Source organism: Mustela putorius, unplaced genomic scaffold (assembly GCF_011764305.1).
Source record: "Mustela putorius furo isolate JIRA1106 unplaced genomic scaffold, ASM1176430v1.1 tig00000633_pilon_pilon_pilon, whole genome shotgun sequence".
Lineage (NCBI taxonomy): Eukaryota > Metazoa > Chordata > Mammalia > Carnivora > Mustelidae > Mustela > Mustela putorius.
Genome location: NW_025421430.1, coordinates 115,552 through 132,498, shown reverse-complemented (window position 1 = coordinate 132,498; position 16,947 = coordinate 115,552). Strand labels below are relative to the sequence as shown.

Below are 16,947 nucleotides of genomic sequence, written 5' to 3'. Positions count from 1 at the left end.
TTTGTAATGGTCTCCTATGTGCCTAAAATCAGTGGATGTGGATGTGGACAGATGTATGGAGACAGCTATGGGATTCAGATGGTTTGCCATTAAGATTTACATCTTGTGGATGTTCTGTCTGGGTTGAGTTGCTGAGAGAGGCTCAAACCTCCTACTCTGGTTGTGTACTTGCTTGTTATTGCAGTTTGGTTCTCCTTTCCTTTCTACATTGTTCAGCCAGTGGCTCTCAGACGGGAGTTTGGAAGGGAAGGAGAGAGCGCCCAGAAGAGGGAACAGGGACCTGGGTTGGAGGAAGTAAACAAGAAGGATGGCTAAAGATCCAGAGAGGATCTGTCGTTGCGATGGCATGTGTTGGGGTATCAGGTGGGAAGGGGCTTTGTACCAATGAGGTCACCTGTGGCATCCATGTTGAGCTACTAGGGGCAACGGCAGGGGATTGGTGGAGAGATTAGAATGTTTCTAGGTTGCTAAGGAAACGTTCAAACCTGGGAAGGCTGGTGGGAGGATGGATTCTCCACACCAACTGCTCCTGAGAGTTCACTTGACCTGCTAATGTGTCCTGCTGACCTTGTCCTTTACTAACCTGCTGACCTCCTAACTTTTCTGAACCGTGCTACTTCCCCTTGAGTACTTAATCTGACCCTGACACCGCCTGACACTGTCCCTGACCCCTCCTCCTGACCAACACCTTCCCCATCCTACCCTCTATTTCTTCCCCTATCCCCTCCCTAATTACCACCCTGCCCCTCCCCACCCCTTCCGAACACCCCCACCCCACCCTCCCCTGCCCTGCAACCATCTCCACTTCCTCCCTGGGCCCACAGTGCCCCTAAAAAGGACCAGGACATGATGGTGCAAAGGCTACTCTTCTGGCTTGTCTTGCTCCAGGGTCCCAGTTCCCCAAACCCAAATGTGAGTAAATGTGACACTTCACTCATTCTCTTCTTCTTCTTCTTCTTCTCTTCTTCTTCTTCTTCTTTCTTCTTCTTCTTCTTCTTCTTTCTCTTCTTCTTCTTCTCTTCTTCTCCTTCTTCTCTCCTCCTCCTCCTCCTCCTCTCCTTCTCTCCTCCTCTTCTTCTTCTTCTTCTTCTTCTTCTTCTTCTTCTTCTTCTTCTTCTTCTTCTATGATATTTTTTATTTGAGGAATAGAGAAAAAAGGGCTCATGTGTAGGGGGCAGAGAGAGGGGTGGGAAAGAGAAAATCCCAAACCAGCTGTGCAGTGAGGACAGAGCCCAAAGTGGGCCTCAACCTCAGGACCATGAGATCATGACTTGATCCAAACCAAGACTTGGTCACGTATCTGACTGAGCTACTTGGGTGCCCATAAGCTGCTAGTGCTTTCTTCCTTCCGACTGGGTTATTTAATCAAAGCTTTTTCATGGGGTTCTTGAAGGTAACTTCAGAAACGAGAGTTCTTCCTGATGACTGGGAACCACAGGGCAGGTTTCAGGGTCAACCTGAAGGTGTTGAGGCCACAGCCATTTCCCTCATGTTTTGGGTCCTGTCCTGTCTGTGCTGCTGGGTCCAAGAAGCACAGCTTTGGTAGGATGGAAACCTGAAGGCACCAGGTTTATAGTGTCAGGAGGAAGGATTTGTGAAGATAGGAAAAGCCATTGAGCTCTTTGTCCTAAATAGGGGGCTTGTGTGATATGTACATTATATCTCTTTAAAATTGTCTTCAAAAATGTCAGGAACTCTAATTTAGTAGGAGCTAGGGGTCCTAGATTGTCCCCTGGGATCCTGGTGAAGATCCTACTGCAAGCCTGGTAAATTCAGGGTCCAGCTTCTGTTTAGTTTGTTTTTGTGTCAGCGCATTGTTTATATTTGTAAAGTTTGACATCCCTGGGTATCTTAAGCATTGGTGTTGGGGGACTAGAGTATTAAGAAGTGAAATATCCTTTTTGCTCTGCTTCTTGGTTGGAGGCTGTCCCCAGGGACTGTGTGTCCCACCAGGTCCATAGAGACCTGAGAATCCCAGAAGACACTAATAGACCACAACCTGCTGGGATATATGTCACAGGAAAATCACTAGGAGTGATGTGATTAGGAAGTGAATGAGTTGTTGTCCTTTCTTTGACCAAGTATGTGCAGTGTGTTGATTTTCCCAAAATAAGAAAGTTCTGGATGTCCTTAGGATTGTCCAAATATAAAGAAATACGTGGTTCCCAGCATGAATATTTCACTCTGTCATGAAAAAGTAAACCCTGTACCCCCAGGAGAAAGAGAGAGAGTCAGCCAACAGTTAGGGAACACCCCTGGAAATAAGTAGACTACTTTAGATCCGCTTGCACCAGATTATGAAAGAGGGATCTGGAAGTGTCAGTAGTCAAGAAGGATGCTTGTATTGAGGCAGACCCATCCCACATGAAGACCTCTAGTCAAAGTAGACCCCATTCTGTTTCATTTGAGTCTTCAGAAGAGGGAATTTCTTGGTCGTCTGGATTGGAATCATTCCCCTCTACCTGGGCTGCATCTCATGGATCAGTTCACCTTTCTCACCCTTCCTCATCTCTGAACTCTTGCCTAAATGAACTGGTGTTGCATTTCCAACCTCCACCTGCTCATGGCCACTGTTGGAGAACCTAGAGTTTTTGGCCCCACTGGCTGTCCTCTAGTTAAGACTCAGCTACTGATATCAGCATCCAGACAGCTGCCAGATGTACTGTGTGCCCACAGCTGGGCGTGTTTTACATTCCTGACAAGACAGCCTCTGTCTTTTGTGCATTTGATCCCCATGACCAACCATTGTGCTGACAGCTACTGCTCTCTTCCAGACCTTGGCTATTAAAGGCAGTGTACGTTTCCCACCAGCACACATTTTCCTGACCTCAGCTGTGAGGGCTGAAGAGGAAAATGTTTTTCTAGAGATTTCAGTAGCTCCTTTCTAGAGAGGTGTGTTCTTTTCACAAAAAATACTTCAAGCTTGGTGTGAATTAGTATGAATTGCATTGTTAGTGTCTTTTTCTCCTGAAATACTTCTAAGTGTAGTTTTTGTAAAATGATGTGTTTCCTAGCTTCGGTGTTTGTATCCAGGAATTTTGTATTAGAATTCACAGGCACCTGGGGCGGTTCAGGCAGTTAAGTGTCTGCCTTAGGCTTGGGTCATGATCCCAGGGTGCTGGGATTGGTTGGGCTCCCTGCTCAGCTGCCACTCAGCTACTCAGTCTCCCTCTGCCTTTTTCCCATCTCTCTTTCAAATAAATAAATACATTCGTTAATATTTTCCCTGTTTAGAAAGTTAAATTTTAAGCTGCTCTTGCATGATTTACTTACAGTACCAAGAAATAGGAACATGAATTGCTTCCATTGGCTTTTTGGAGATACTAACCCTCACAGATATGCTTAGAACATACATGATCACCTGATTATGTACTTCAGAAATCTGACATCTGGGTTTGCGATTCAGAATCAGAGTGAGCATTGAAAGAAAAACCATCAATGTTTTCAGAAACTAATCAGTAACTCTGATTTATTTTTATTGGGCAATAATCACACATGTCGTATTAACGAGCAGCCTCCTGTCTCTCTCACTTATGTCCTGATCTATAAACATGTGTCCATATAATGTGCTCATTTGTACCTCTAGTACAAATTCTATTCATGCTTTCCCTCATTCGTCCTTAAATTTTGGGTGTAGTTTTTGGAAATGGTCCAAAGGAGTTTTTCCAGGTCCTCCATGGATATACAATAGAAGTCACTGACTCCTTACCTATTCTAAGTTTACATTGACTTACCTTGTTTATTTTATGTTGGCTTATAAATTCTCAAGTTCTGTTAGCTATAGAAAAAAAAACAGTTGCAATGTGCTTGTAGATAAAATAAAATCTCTTAAGATTTGTCTATTAGATTTTGCCTGCAGCTTTAGTGTGTCATAATGTATATATGATCACAACATCTTTTCAAAGAATACTTTTTGTTGATATTAGACATAGGGAAGCAACAAGGAAGCCATCATCATGGTAAGTTGGTAAACACACTCATCACTGCCAAAAGTTTGCCCCAGCTCCTTGGAAATGCCTCTGTGCTCCTTCTCCTCCAGGAGGAGCTAGTTAAGAGGTATGCTCACCTCCTGGAGGCTGACTGAGGGTTTGTAAAGTTGATTTTTTGTGACAGATACACAGTAAAAGTCTTTGAGATTCCTCATTGTCTCAAATGGTATTTCAGCTGGTCCTTTCCTTGCCTGATCCTTTCTGTCTTGGCCCTCATGGGATTGAAGTTCTGTGGAAGCTTCTCATTTTAACTGCCTTCTTGGGAACTTGTGCCTTTCTCATATACCTCTGGAGAACCATCCTCGCTGTAAGTATATTAATGTACCTTCTGTACTTTCACTCATAAATAAGCAAAAAATGTTAGAGTCCCTGGACATTTTTATGTCCATTCAGTACTACAAATTTCCCTCTAATATGTCAATTTTGATTATCACCTAGATTGATGTAGTTTTAAATTTCTATTGAAGTGACTTCTTGATCCATATGTTCTTTTTTTTATGTTCAAGCATAATTGGCAAACAGTGTAATGTGACTTTCAGGTGTACAACATGACTCCGCAATTCTGTACATTTCTCAGTGCTCAGCAGAAGAAGTGCGCTCTTCTTTCCCTTCACCTCCTTCACCCATCCCTCCACCCACCTGCCCTTCCACCCATGTCTTCTTTAGAAGTGGGCTGTTGAATCTCTCTCTCTCTGGGTCATTTCTCCAGCTATCTTTCTGTTCTCGATCTCTAGTTTGAGTCAACTGGGGTCTGAGAGCATATTTCTGGTGATTTCGATTCCTTTGGTGGTTCACATGTGTTGTATGGCCCCGAATTTTGGCTCTCTTAGTGACTGTTTCATGTCAGCCCGAGCAGAATGTCTATACCTCATTGTTGAATGAAGTATTCTGCCGATGATAGTGGATGGGGTGGATGGGTGATGCTGGTCAGTTCACCTGTGTTCTCATGGATCTTCTGCATCTCTGGGTCTGTCAATGAGGGATAAGAGGATTTTGAATTCTCCAGCTGTAGGAATGGATTCATCTGTTCCCACCAGCAGTATTTTCAGTTTCTGTTTCATGTGCTCTGACACTCTGTTGTTGATGCATGCGCATTAGAAATTGTTGTGTCTTTTTGGAGAATTGACCCCTTCATGATTGAAATAATGCCCGCCATTATTCCTGACGGGTTTCCTTACTGTGTGGTGTGTGTTGAAGGACCATTTCACTGGCCACAGATTTCTAGCTCGATGTTCCTTTAAACAGTATAAACACTTCATCCTTCTTGATGGCATGGTTTCTGAAAAGAAGTGTGATGTCGTTCTTATCCTTTTCTCTGGAGTAAGGTGTTACTGCTCACCTCTCTCCTTCCCACACCCACTCCCAATCCCTGCTCCATATTTCCAGAACAATTTATTTGTCTTTAATGATCTGTAGGTGAATATTCTAGAATAGGAAACATTGGTGGTTTTGGTTCATTGTTTGTGTGTGTGTGTGTTTTGGTATTTATCCTTCTTTCAATGTTTTGATTTTCCTGGATCTTGATTAGGTAACCCCATTAATTTCAGACAATCCTCTGTCATTATTCCTTCAAATAGCTCTCCGTCCACTCTCCTTTAGGAATCGGTATTCCTGTTATGTGTGTGTTACACATTTTGTAATGACCTATCAGTCTTGGGTTTTCTGTGTTGTCTGTGTAATTTTTGTCTTTGTGTTTCTCTTTTGGAAGTTTCTTTCCTGTCAATGATTCTTTCCTCTGGTTTATTTTGAGTCTCTTCATGAAGCCAGCGCAAGCACTCTTGATTTTTATAATAGTGTTGTTGCCTTTCCAGAGAACATGTTACAATCTTAGGGCTTCCTATCTCTGCCCACATTTACCATCTCTTCTTCCTCTTGTGCACTTTTCCCTTAGACCCAGTATCTTACATCAAAGAGACTTGAAAGTCCAGCCTGCTCTCCCCATCACTTCTGCCATAGGAAGTGTGATTCTCGTGCTTGCTGTCATGGTTTTTACCTGCAGCATGCCTTGTAGGGTTGTGTTGAAAGCTAGATACTGTGTCCTGCTGAAGGAAGGGAGGTAAGTGGGAGTTAGGGTGAGGTTTTCTGCTTCTCTCGGAGTTAGACTGAGGTCCTCGCCGGTGAGACAGGGAGGAGATGGCACTGGAGTTGAGGATTTCCCTCACCTCTGTGGCTGAGTCTTTGGGAAACCCCCATTTAGACTCTGGAGACATAGTTTCATTTGAGGGCAGACCTTTGTAAGAAGAAAGAACTCTTTTGAGTTTCTTTCTCCGTGGGACTATTCCCCCTCTCCCTCACAATGGAGAAAACTTCCCTTCAAAGAGAAAAGAAAAATATTATATATTTGGTGTAGCCATCGACCTTTCCACTTCCCCTGCCCATGGGGCTGGTGACATAGGCCACAGAAGCTCAGAGGTTCCTAATCAACATGTGAAATCAAAGGAATAACCATGGCTTTCTGATTTCCCTCCCCTGATGCACTCTCCCCAACAGCATACTATGACTGGTTTATTGATGGCATGGTGATATTCCAATATCCTGGCAAGATTTGCAGGTTGGCCCCAGCCTCTCATCATCCTGTAAACCTTTTAAAACAGGAAATATGTTAATGGTGTCAAAGTGAGGTCTTGCTTAGATGTTGTTGAGCTATAATAACATGAGGGTGACTCAAATCTGAATTGCCTCACTTCCCTTTTTGGAACCATCAGCTGTCATTTCTGTCATGGCTTATGCTTCTTCTCATAATGGGCCACTCTTTATCTCATCTGATGGCTTTTAGTTCTTTTTGATGACACTGCATTTAAACAGTCTGGGAAACTGCATAGCACCTGATATGTCATAACTGTGTAAATTCAGCAAACAGCCATCTCTTTGTAAGGTTTCAAGATAGCTTTGTAGAGAAGGAAAGAGGTGGCATATCCTTGACACAGCCTTTGCTCCCGTGCCTGCCTGCCTGCTTTCCTCCTTCCTTCCATTTTCTTTCTTTCAGTGTTTTAAAATAATCCCAAATTCTGTAATTCAGTGCAGATACTGGGTTGCAAAAATGTGAGGGAAATATACTAAGTGAAATAAGTCCAGTGGATAAAGTCAATTGTCCTTTGGTTTCACTTATTTGTGGAACATAAGGAATAGAATAGGGAATATTGGGAGAAGGAAGGGAAAAATGAATCGGGGGGGGGAGAGTCAGAGGGGGAGATGAACCATGAGAGACTATGGACTCTGGGAAGCAAACTGAGGGTTTTAGAGGAGAGGGGTATGAGGAGCCTGGTGATGGGTAATAAGGAGGGTACCAATTTCATGGAGCACTGGGTGTTATACGCAAACAGTGTATCCTGGAACACTACATCAAAAACTAATGACAGAGGGACAAGATGGTGCGGGAAAGTAGGAAGAGGCACCTTTTCAACCTGTACTCTAAAGCGAGCTGATTACCTACCAAAGAACTCTGATCACCTATGAAATCAGCCTGAGATCAGAATTTTACACATCTGGATCTCAACAGGGGCAGAAGACGCCAATGGGCAGGTAAAGCGGAGTGGGAAAGGCGGACTGATGTTGCAAGATAAACAAAAGGGGGAGGGAGCCACCAGAGCTGACCAGTTGGAAAGTAATACCCTAATACGAGCGAGCGTGCCCAGTGTCTGGGGACCAGCATTAACTTGGAGACTGGTTGAAAGCACTCCAAAAGAGCAAAGGAACGTGGGTGGTAAATTGTTGGAATCGGGGCAGCTAGGGACAGGGGCTTAAGTCCTCGGTCCCAGGACAGCCTCCCCTGCATCTGAGCCAGAGAGAGTGTGACAAAGAAACCAGATCTTGGTCCCAGAGCCGCCAGCAAACCCGAGATTGCGTGGGTTCTGGCTCCTGTAAGGGGATGGGAGCCACACAGGATGGCAGAATGTGTGAGCCCTGCTACAGAGCCTCTAATGTGCATGTCCCTCATCCTCCCCTGAGAGAGGTGCAAAGGCCCAGCCAGCGCTCTTTGATATGCGCCATTGTTTCAGAGCCTAACAAAGGCACCCCAAACTCTCCCAGGAGAGAGGTGCACGAAGGCCCAGCCTGGTGCTTTTGGACCTGCACCCGTTCTCAGAGCCTGAGATGTGCAAGCGATGCACAGCCTCCCCCAAAAGAGGTGCATGCAAGCCAGGTGCTCTTAGACCTAGAAAGACTAGGCACTCCCAGCCTGGACCAGCGGGAAAATCTCAGGGTGCGATCCATGCTTAGGACCTCTCTGGCGGTCTGGAGATCACAGACAGTCGCCGCTGCCATGCTTTTGGGTACAAGCAGAAGATCCTGCGTCCCCAGGAACCGTGACTCAGAACCTACTCTGCCAGCAGCCAAGGGGAAGTTTATATGGGCTCTGCAACACCCACAGAACAGACTGAGGCTTCTCTCTGAGAGGGAGGTCAGGGTACAGTTTGCTTTCCTCTAAACTTACAAAAACCATCAAAAGAGGTTAAGGCGAGAGGGGGGTAAAAGGTGAAGAAACATAAAAAGCTCCAGAGAACAAAAGCCTGAAAAAACCGGTTTCCTCAGAGCCCACCCCCTAGACAGGGACTGGAGGACTTAACTCAGGGAATATTACTGACTGAAAACCAACGTGGCAGGCACCTCCCCAAGAAAACAAACCAGGAAAGAAAAAAGAAAAAAAAAGACTACAAGAGAACCACCACCACTACTTCATAGGAAAACTTTTATTTTTAATTTGTTCCCATTTTTCTGGCTCATTTTTTGTACATAGATAATTGTTTAACCCATTTACCATCACAGAGAGCTGTCCAGCACATGAAATTCCATAATAAATTTCCAACCTAAACTTTTTGTTGCATACACCTGTGTTTCTCTTTTGCACTTCTATTTTATGAATTTTTAAAATTTTTAGTTTAGCTGAGTTTATTCCTTTTTTATTTTTATTTTCTAATATTCATATAGAGTTAAACTTCAAAGAAATCCCCATTCCCCAATCAATACTACCCCTAGAGGTAAACCATTTTTAATCCCTTTATCCTAGGAAGGTTGAGTCCTTTAACAAAGATATCAATTACATCCAGCAAGGATCAAAACAACCTTCCTTGCCCACACAGAGAATTTATAACCACTCTCCCATCTTTTTCTTCCACCAGTGTTTCTGTGTTTTTGTGTTTGTCCTGATAGTATATAAATCTTACACTTGGGGTTCTTTTCAACAAGGTTATTCATGTATTTGCATATATTTACATATTTTTCTCTTGTTATATACTTTTATCAGTCTTTCTGTTTATCTTTTGTTTGTATACCTCATAAATCTTTCCTTGGGGCACATTTGGGCTGAACCTTCTCTTTCATCTTCCCTTTCTTTCCTGTCTCTCTCTATCTCCTATTTTTTCTTTTTCTTGTCTTTTCTCTCATTTTGGTGGGGAATCCTGATTGCTCAATAGTGTTACAGAGTGCACCCTGTCTGCACCACGGTCGATATATCCAGCTACATCTGTTCAGTCATCTCTCACCATAATTACTAGGAGGAGGAATCCCAACAGAGAAAAATACAGAGGATGGACCTTCCACAACAGAGCTAAGGGCTATCAACATAGACAATATGTCGAAAAGAGAATTCAGGTTAACATTTATCCAGGCAATAGATAGGTTGGAGAAAGCAATAGATAGGTTGGATGACCAAATGGAATTGATTAGGGCCGTGCTGAAAGGGACCAGACAGGATGGTCACAATGTTAGGGCAGAGTTAAAAGTTACCAGGGCTGATGTTCACAATGCTCTCAGTGAGTTCCAATCTAATCTAAATTTTCTAAAACCTAGGGTAACTGAGACAGAAGATAGAATTAGTGATCTGGAAAACAAACAGAGAGAAAGATCAAGAGGAAGCCTGGAACAAACAGATTAGAAACCACAAAAACAGAATCAGGGAAATAAATGATGCCATGAAACATTCCAACGTCAGAATTATTGGAATTCCTGAAGGGGAGGAGAAAGAAAGAAGTCTAGAGGATATAGTGGAACAAGTCCTTCATGAAAATTTCCCAATCTAGTGAATAGAACCAGCATTCATGTACGAGAGGCCAAATGTTCTCCACCCAAGATTATAGATTCCAGAAAAACATCAAGACACCTGATAGTCAAGTTGAGGAATCATAATTGTAGGTATAATCTCTTGAATGCCGCTAGAACTTAGAGGCTCCTTACTTACAGAGGAAAGCTCATGAGAATAGTATTAGACCTGTCCACAGAGACCTGGCAAGCCATAAAGGGCTGGCAATATATTCAGGGCACTAAATGAGAATAATATGCAGCCAAGAATACTTTATCCAGCAAGACTGACATTCAAAATGGATGGAGAGATAAAGAGATTTCAAAACCGGCAAGGCTTAAAATATTATGCAACCACCAAGCCAACGCTGCAGGAAATCTTAAGGGGGGAGTTCTATAAAAGAGGAAAATTCCTAAGAATAGTATTGAACAGAAATATAGAGACAATCTACAGGAAGAAAGACTTAAAAGGTAGCACGATGTCAATAAAAACATATCTATCAATATCACTCTCAATGAAAATGGCCTAAATGCTCCCATAAAATGGCAAAGGGTTGCAGATTAGATAAAGCAATAGGACCCATCTATATGTTGTCTACAAGAGACCCATTTTGAACCTAAAGATGCACCCAGTCTGAAAGTGAAGGGATGGAGAAGCATCTTTCATGCCAATGGGCCTCAAAAGAAGGATGGGTAGCAATTCTCATATCAGATAATGAGATTTTAAACTAAAGACTGTAGTCAGAGATACATAAGGACACTACATAATCCTTAAAAGAACTAACCACCAAGATGATCTAACAATTGTAAATATCTATGCCCCCAATATGGGAGCAGCCAATTACACAAGAAAACTGTTAATCAAGATAAAGAGTCATATTGATATGAATACATTAATAGTAGGAGATCTTAACCTGCCTCTCTCAGAAATAGACAGATCATCGAAACAGAAGATCAATAAAGAAACAAGAGCATTGAATGACACATTGGACCAGATGGACCTCATAGATATATACAGAACATTCCACCCTAAAACAACAGAATACTCATTCTCCTCAAGTGCACGTGGAACCTTCTCAAGAATAAACCACATACTGGGTCACAAATCAGGACTCAACTGATACCAAAAGACTTAGATGATTCCCTGCATATTCTCAGATCACAATGCTTTGAAACTGGAACTCAATCACAAGGAAAAGTTCAGAAGGAACTCAAATAACTGGAAGCTAAAGACCACCCTGCTTAAGAATGCTTGGATCAACCAGGAGATCAAAGAAGAACTGAAACAATTCATGGGAACGAATGAGCATGAAGACACTTTGGTCCAAAACCTATGGGATACAGCAAAGGTGGTCCTAAGGGGGAAATACATAGCCACCCAAATCTCCATCAAAAAAATTGAAAATTCCAGAACACAGCAGCTGTCTCTACACCTTAAAGAACTGAAGAATCAACAACAAATCAAAACAACTCCACACATAAAACGGAAATCATCAAGATTAGTGCTGAGATCAATGAGGTAGAAACCAGATATACAGTAGAACATATCAATGAAACTAGAAGCTGGTTTTTGGAAGAAACAATAAGATTGATAAACCATTGGTCACACTAACCCAAAAGAAAAGAGAGAAAGCCGAAATTCATAAAATTATGAATGAAAAGGGAGAGATCACAATAAACACCAAGGCAGTAGAAACAATCATCAGAAGTTATTATCAACAGTTTATATGCCAATAAGCTTAGCAACCTAGATGAAATGGATGCATTCCTGGAAAACTATAAACTCCCAAAATTGAACAAGGAAGAATTCAACAACCGGAATAGACCGATGTCTAGAAATGAGATTGGAGCAGTGATCAAAAATCTCCCAAAAACAAGAGTCCAGGTCCTGACGGATTCCCAGGGGAATTCTACCAAACTTTCAAGGAAGAAATAACACCTATTCTCCTGAAACTGTTTCAAACAATTGAAGCCGAAGGAAAACTTCCAGATTCTTTCCATGAAGCCAGCATTACCCTGATTCCCAAACCAGGCAAAGACGCTACCAAAAAGGAGAATTTCAGATCAATATCACTGATGAATATGGATGCCAAGATTCTCAGCAAGATCTTAGCAAACAGGATCCAACAGCTTTTTAAAAAGATTATCCACTAGGACGAGGTGGGATTCATCCCTTAGCTACAAGGATGATTCAACATTTGCAAATCAATCAATGTGATAGAACAAATTAGTATGAGAAGAGAGAAGAACCACATGGTCCTCTCAATCGATGCAGGAAAAGCATTTGACAAAATCTAGCATCCGATGCATTAAAACGCTTCAAAGTATAGGGATAGAGGGAACATTCCTGAGCTTCATCAAATCTATCTATGAAAGACCCACAGCAAATATCATCCTCAATGGGAAAAAGCTTGCAGCCTTCCCGTTGAGATCAGGAACACGACAAGGTTGACAACTCTCACCACTCTTGTTCAACATAGTATTAGAAGTCCTAGCAACAGTAATCAGACAACAAAGAGAAATAAAAGGTATCCAATTTGGCAATGAAGAAGTAAAACTCTCTCTCTTTGTGGATGACATGATTCTTTATATGGAAAACCCAAAGACCCCACCCCCAAAGTACTAGAATTCATACAGCCATTCAGTAATATGGCAGGATACAAAGTCAATGTACAGAAATCAGTGGATTTCTTATACACTAACAATGAAAATACAGAAAGGGAAATTAGAGAACTGATTCTATCTACAATATCACCAAGAACCATAAGATACCTGGGAATAAACCTAATCAAAGAGGTAAAGGATCTGTACTCGAGAACTACAGAACACTCAAGAAAGAAATTGAAGAAGACACACAAAGATGGAAGACCATTCCATGCTCTTGGATCAGAAGAATAAACATTGTTAAAGTGTCTATACTGCCTAGAGCAATCTATACTTTTAATGCCATTCCAATCAAAATTTCACCAGTATTCTTCAAATACCTGGAGCAAATTATCCAAAAATTTATTTAAATCGAATCAGAAGAGACCCTGAATCGCTAAGGAAATTTTGAAAAACAAAAATAAAATGTGGGGCATCACGTTACCTGATTTCAAGCTTTACTACAAAGCTGTGATCACCAAGGCAGCATGGTACTGGCATACAAACAGACACATAGACCAGTGGAACAGAGTAGAGAGCCCCGATATTGACCCTCAACTCTATGGACAAATAATCTTTGACAAAGCAGGAAAAAATATACGGTGGAAAAAAGACAGTCTCTTCAATAAATGGTGCTGGGAAAAAACTGGGCAGCTATATGTAGAAGAATGAAACTCGACCATTCTCTTATACCATACACAAATATAAACTCAAAATGGATAAATGACCTCAACGTGAGACAGGAATCCATCCGAATCCTAGAAGAGAACATAGGCAGTAATCTCTTCGATATCAGCCACAGCAACTCCTTTCAAGATATGTCCCCAAAGGCAAAGGAAACAAAAGCCAAAATAAACTTGGGACTTCAGCAAAATCAAAAGCTTCTGCAGAGCAAAGGAAGCAGTCAATAAAACACAGAGACAACACACGGAATGGGAGAAGATATTTGCAAATGACAGTACAGACAAAAGGTTTATATCCAGGATCTACAAAGAACACCTCAAAACTCAACACACAGAAAATAGATAATCATATCAAAAAATGGGCAGAAGGTATGAACATACACTTCTCCAATGAAGTCATGCAAATGGCTATCAGACACATGAAAAAATGTTCATCATCACTAGCCCTCAGGGAGATTCAAATTAAAACTACATTGAGATATGGCCAAAATTAACCAAACGGGAAACAATATGTGTTGGAGGGGATGTGGAGAAAGGGGAACCCTCTTCCATTGTTGGTGGGAATGCAAGTTGGTGCAGCCTCATTAGAGAACAGTGTGGACATTCCTTAAGAAATTAAAAATAGAGCCTCTCTATGACCTGCCATTGCACTACTGGATATTTACCCCAAAGATACAGATGTAGTGATAAGAAGGGCCATCTGTACCCCAGTGTTTATAGCAGCAATGGCCACAGTTGCCAAACTGTGGAAAGAACCAAGATGCCCTTCAACGGACGAATGGATAAGGAAGATGTGGTCCATATACACTATGGAGTATTATGCCTCCATCAGAACGGACGAATACCCAGCTTTTTTAGCAACATGGATGGGACTGGAGGAGATTATGCTTTGTGAAATAATGCTGAGTCAGTTATCCTATGGTTTCACTTATTGGTGGAGCATGGTGGACATGGGAGTTAGGAGAAGGGAGTTCGGGGAAATTGGAAGGGGAGGTGAACTATGAGAGATTATGGACTCTGAAAAACAATCTGAGGGGTTTTAAGTCTTGGGGTTGGGAGGTTGGAGAAACCAGGTGGTGGGTATTAGAGAGGGCATGGATTGCATGGAGCACTGGGTGTGGTACAAAAACAAAGAATACTGTTAGGCTGAAGATAAATAAAAAATAAATTAAAAAAAAACAAGAAAACAAAAACTAATGACAGACTGTGTGGTGACTAACATAAAAAATAGCTAGGGAAATAAATAATGAATTAAAGGATATCTTTTCAATGTCTGCATGATCCCTTGTCAATATTGAAGAGGTTGAACATTTATTGACTACTATGTGAATAGAATTTGGGGGCAAAAATCATAAATTGAAAACCATTAAACACAACTTGTGCTCTTTTATCATAAATTGATTGTAAACCATGATGACTTTCAAACCCACTCAGAAATTTCTAATTTTATCTCACAAATAGAGCAGAGAGAGATCACAACAGAGAGAGAGATGAGGAGAAGCCAGGCTCCCTCCTTTTTAATCCTGTGAATTCATGCTGCTAAGCAAAGTGATTGTTGTAATATCTTTGGATTATAATTGTGGTACTATCTGTACTACAGATTATTACTCATAATATGTTTTGTCATCCAGCTTATCTTTGTTTCTTCCTCTCTTAGATAAAGCCTCGACAATACGAAGGTAAGATTTGGAGCTTCAGTTTTCTTTGCCAAAAATTTCTCAGTACCCGTATTTGATGTGTGTTTAATTTGATGAGGGATGAATATGGTGACTTCTGATGTCTCACTGACTTAAGTCTTGAAAATGCTTCTCTTCCCCATGTGGAGTCTAAGTGACAGTGTGGAGGGAGTTGCCATCTCTAAGAGACCAGGAGAAGGAACTCTTCGTGGGACTAGGGAGAATACAAGGTATAATTTTGCAGAGACATGTTTAGGAGGCAAGTGATGATGACAGCGTGAGGTCTGGAGTGAGTACTTCACCATGAGCTGGCTCTTGGTGAAATGTCAAGAGGAGAAAACTCTCTGAGTCTAGCAAAATGGCTACACATAGGGAAGAAGGCAGATATCGCCATACAGAGCGTGTGTTACAGGAGAGAAGTAAACTGTGGTTTTAAGTCTGAAGTGGAGGGGTCGTTGCCTGCCAGGGGAGAATGAATGGAATAAAGCCTGTGCCAGCGGGGATAATGTGGGGATCATGGATTGTGGTGATTCCATGGTGCTGGCTGTTGACGGCCTGGGTGGCCACCTGGCACTTAGGAAACCATTGAATGTCATTGTTCATTGTTGTGAGTGTGGAAGTGGTTCTGGTGAGAAGAGAGGTCTCAGAGCAGGAGAGCACTCACAGTGGGTCAGGAGAAGAGAAGTTTGCACTTTGAGGCAAGATGAGAGAATTATTTTTTAAGAGATTCTGTTTATTCACTAGATATATATAGAGAGAGAGCACAAGCTGGCAGAGTGGGAGGCAGACAGAGAGGGAGAAGCAGGTCCTTGCTGAGCAGAGAGTTGGATGTGGGATGTGATCCCAGGACCCAGGATCCTGATCCCAGCAGAAGGCAGACCCTTAACCAACTGAGCCACCCAGGTGCCCCACGATGAGAAAATTAAGTGGCTCTTAGAGGAGTCTGTGTTCTAGACCTTACAAGTGTTATGCAGCTGCCATCAGTCTCCTCATGAGTGTTGTTTTCCTTTAAGGGTGGAGGGTAACATTCTCCTGTTGTGATGAAAAAAGCTTGTCTTCTCAGGCTTGTGCATTATCCAGGGCCTCCGAAGACTCTCTGTAACGTGGAGATTGTACCCAAATGTGTGTATAGCAGAGAACTGGTCCTCCAGAGCCCCCAGCCTGGGGTCCATGAAAGGCGATCTGGGAGCAGCAGAAAGTTTCTGAAGGCCTGTGAGTTGTCACTCACCTGACATCTTGAGCTTTCCTTGTGTGGAATTCCAAGCAGGACCTGGAAGTGGACGATCCACTGAGCAGGAACAATGTATAGTTTTGCTCATTATGTGTTGTTTGCAGGGACCTGCTTTTGTATCTATCTGAATCACTGGAGGAGAGAGATGTTAGTTGCTAGGATGCTTGATTTTTCGGTCACATCTCTCGCGATGACATTAGCATATGCAAGGTTTGAATTTTCCAAGAATGGTGCTTACAGGTGGGAGAAAAATGAGAAAGCTTTCGATTGTTTCTTTTTTTTTGTGTTTGAAAAACATTTTAAGTAGGAATCTCACTGATATAGAATGTCTTAGGTTTCAAATGCTGCTACAACATGCTTCCTTCAGGCACAATGGGAATGCTAGCAAGTTAGTGACACCCAAGTGTCAGAGAATGTACTCTGGTGCTAATATATTGGGATTATTCAATGTCGCTGTTTTTGCTAATTATCTTAAAATTCTTTTTTCTCCTTTCAGTTACTTTAGACCAAATCAAGATGAAGATTAATAACCTTAAAAACGAAAACAGGGATCTTGAAAAAAACATAGCGAGTTGGGAGGAGGAAGGTATGTGTGCCCTTTCAAATATTTTTTTGTGATTTCATATTGGTTACTTACCCTCTGGTAGTTCATTCTATCGATCTATATCATGCAACCCAGAAATGGTCCTTGAGTAAGAGAAGCTTCACAA

The 16,947-nt window shown here is 42.0% G+C and overlaps 1 long non-coding RNA gene across 1 annotated transcript; it reads left to right on the top strand.

The window, feature by feature from the left end:
- Window positions 1-759: 759 nt before the first annotated feature.
- On the top strand, window positions 760-16,819 carry LOC123392852. The gene is made up of 4 exons (XR_006607526.1): window positions 760-912; window positions 4,165-4,296; window positions 14,988-15,009; window positions 16,734-16,819. It is a non-coding gene; the product is annotated as an uncharacterized LOC123392852 (long non-coding RNA).
- The last annotated feature ends 128 nt before the right edge of the window (window positions 16,820-16,947 follow it).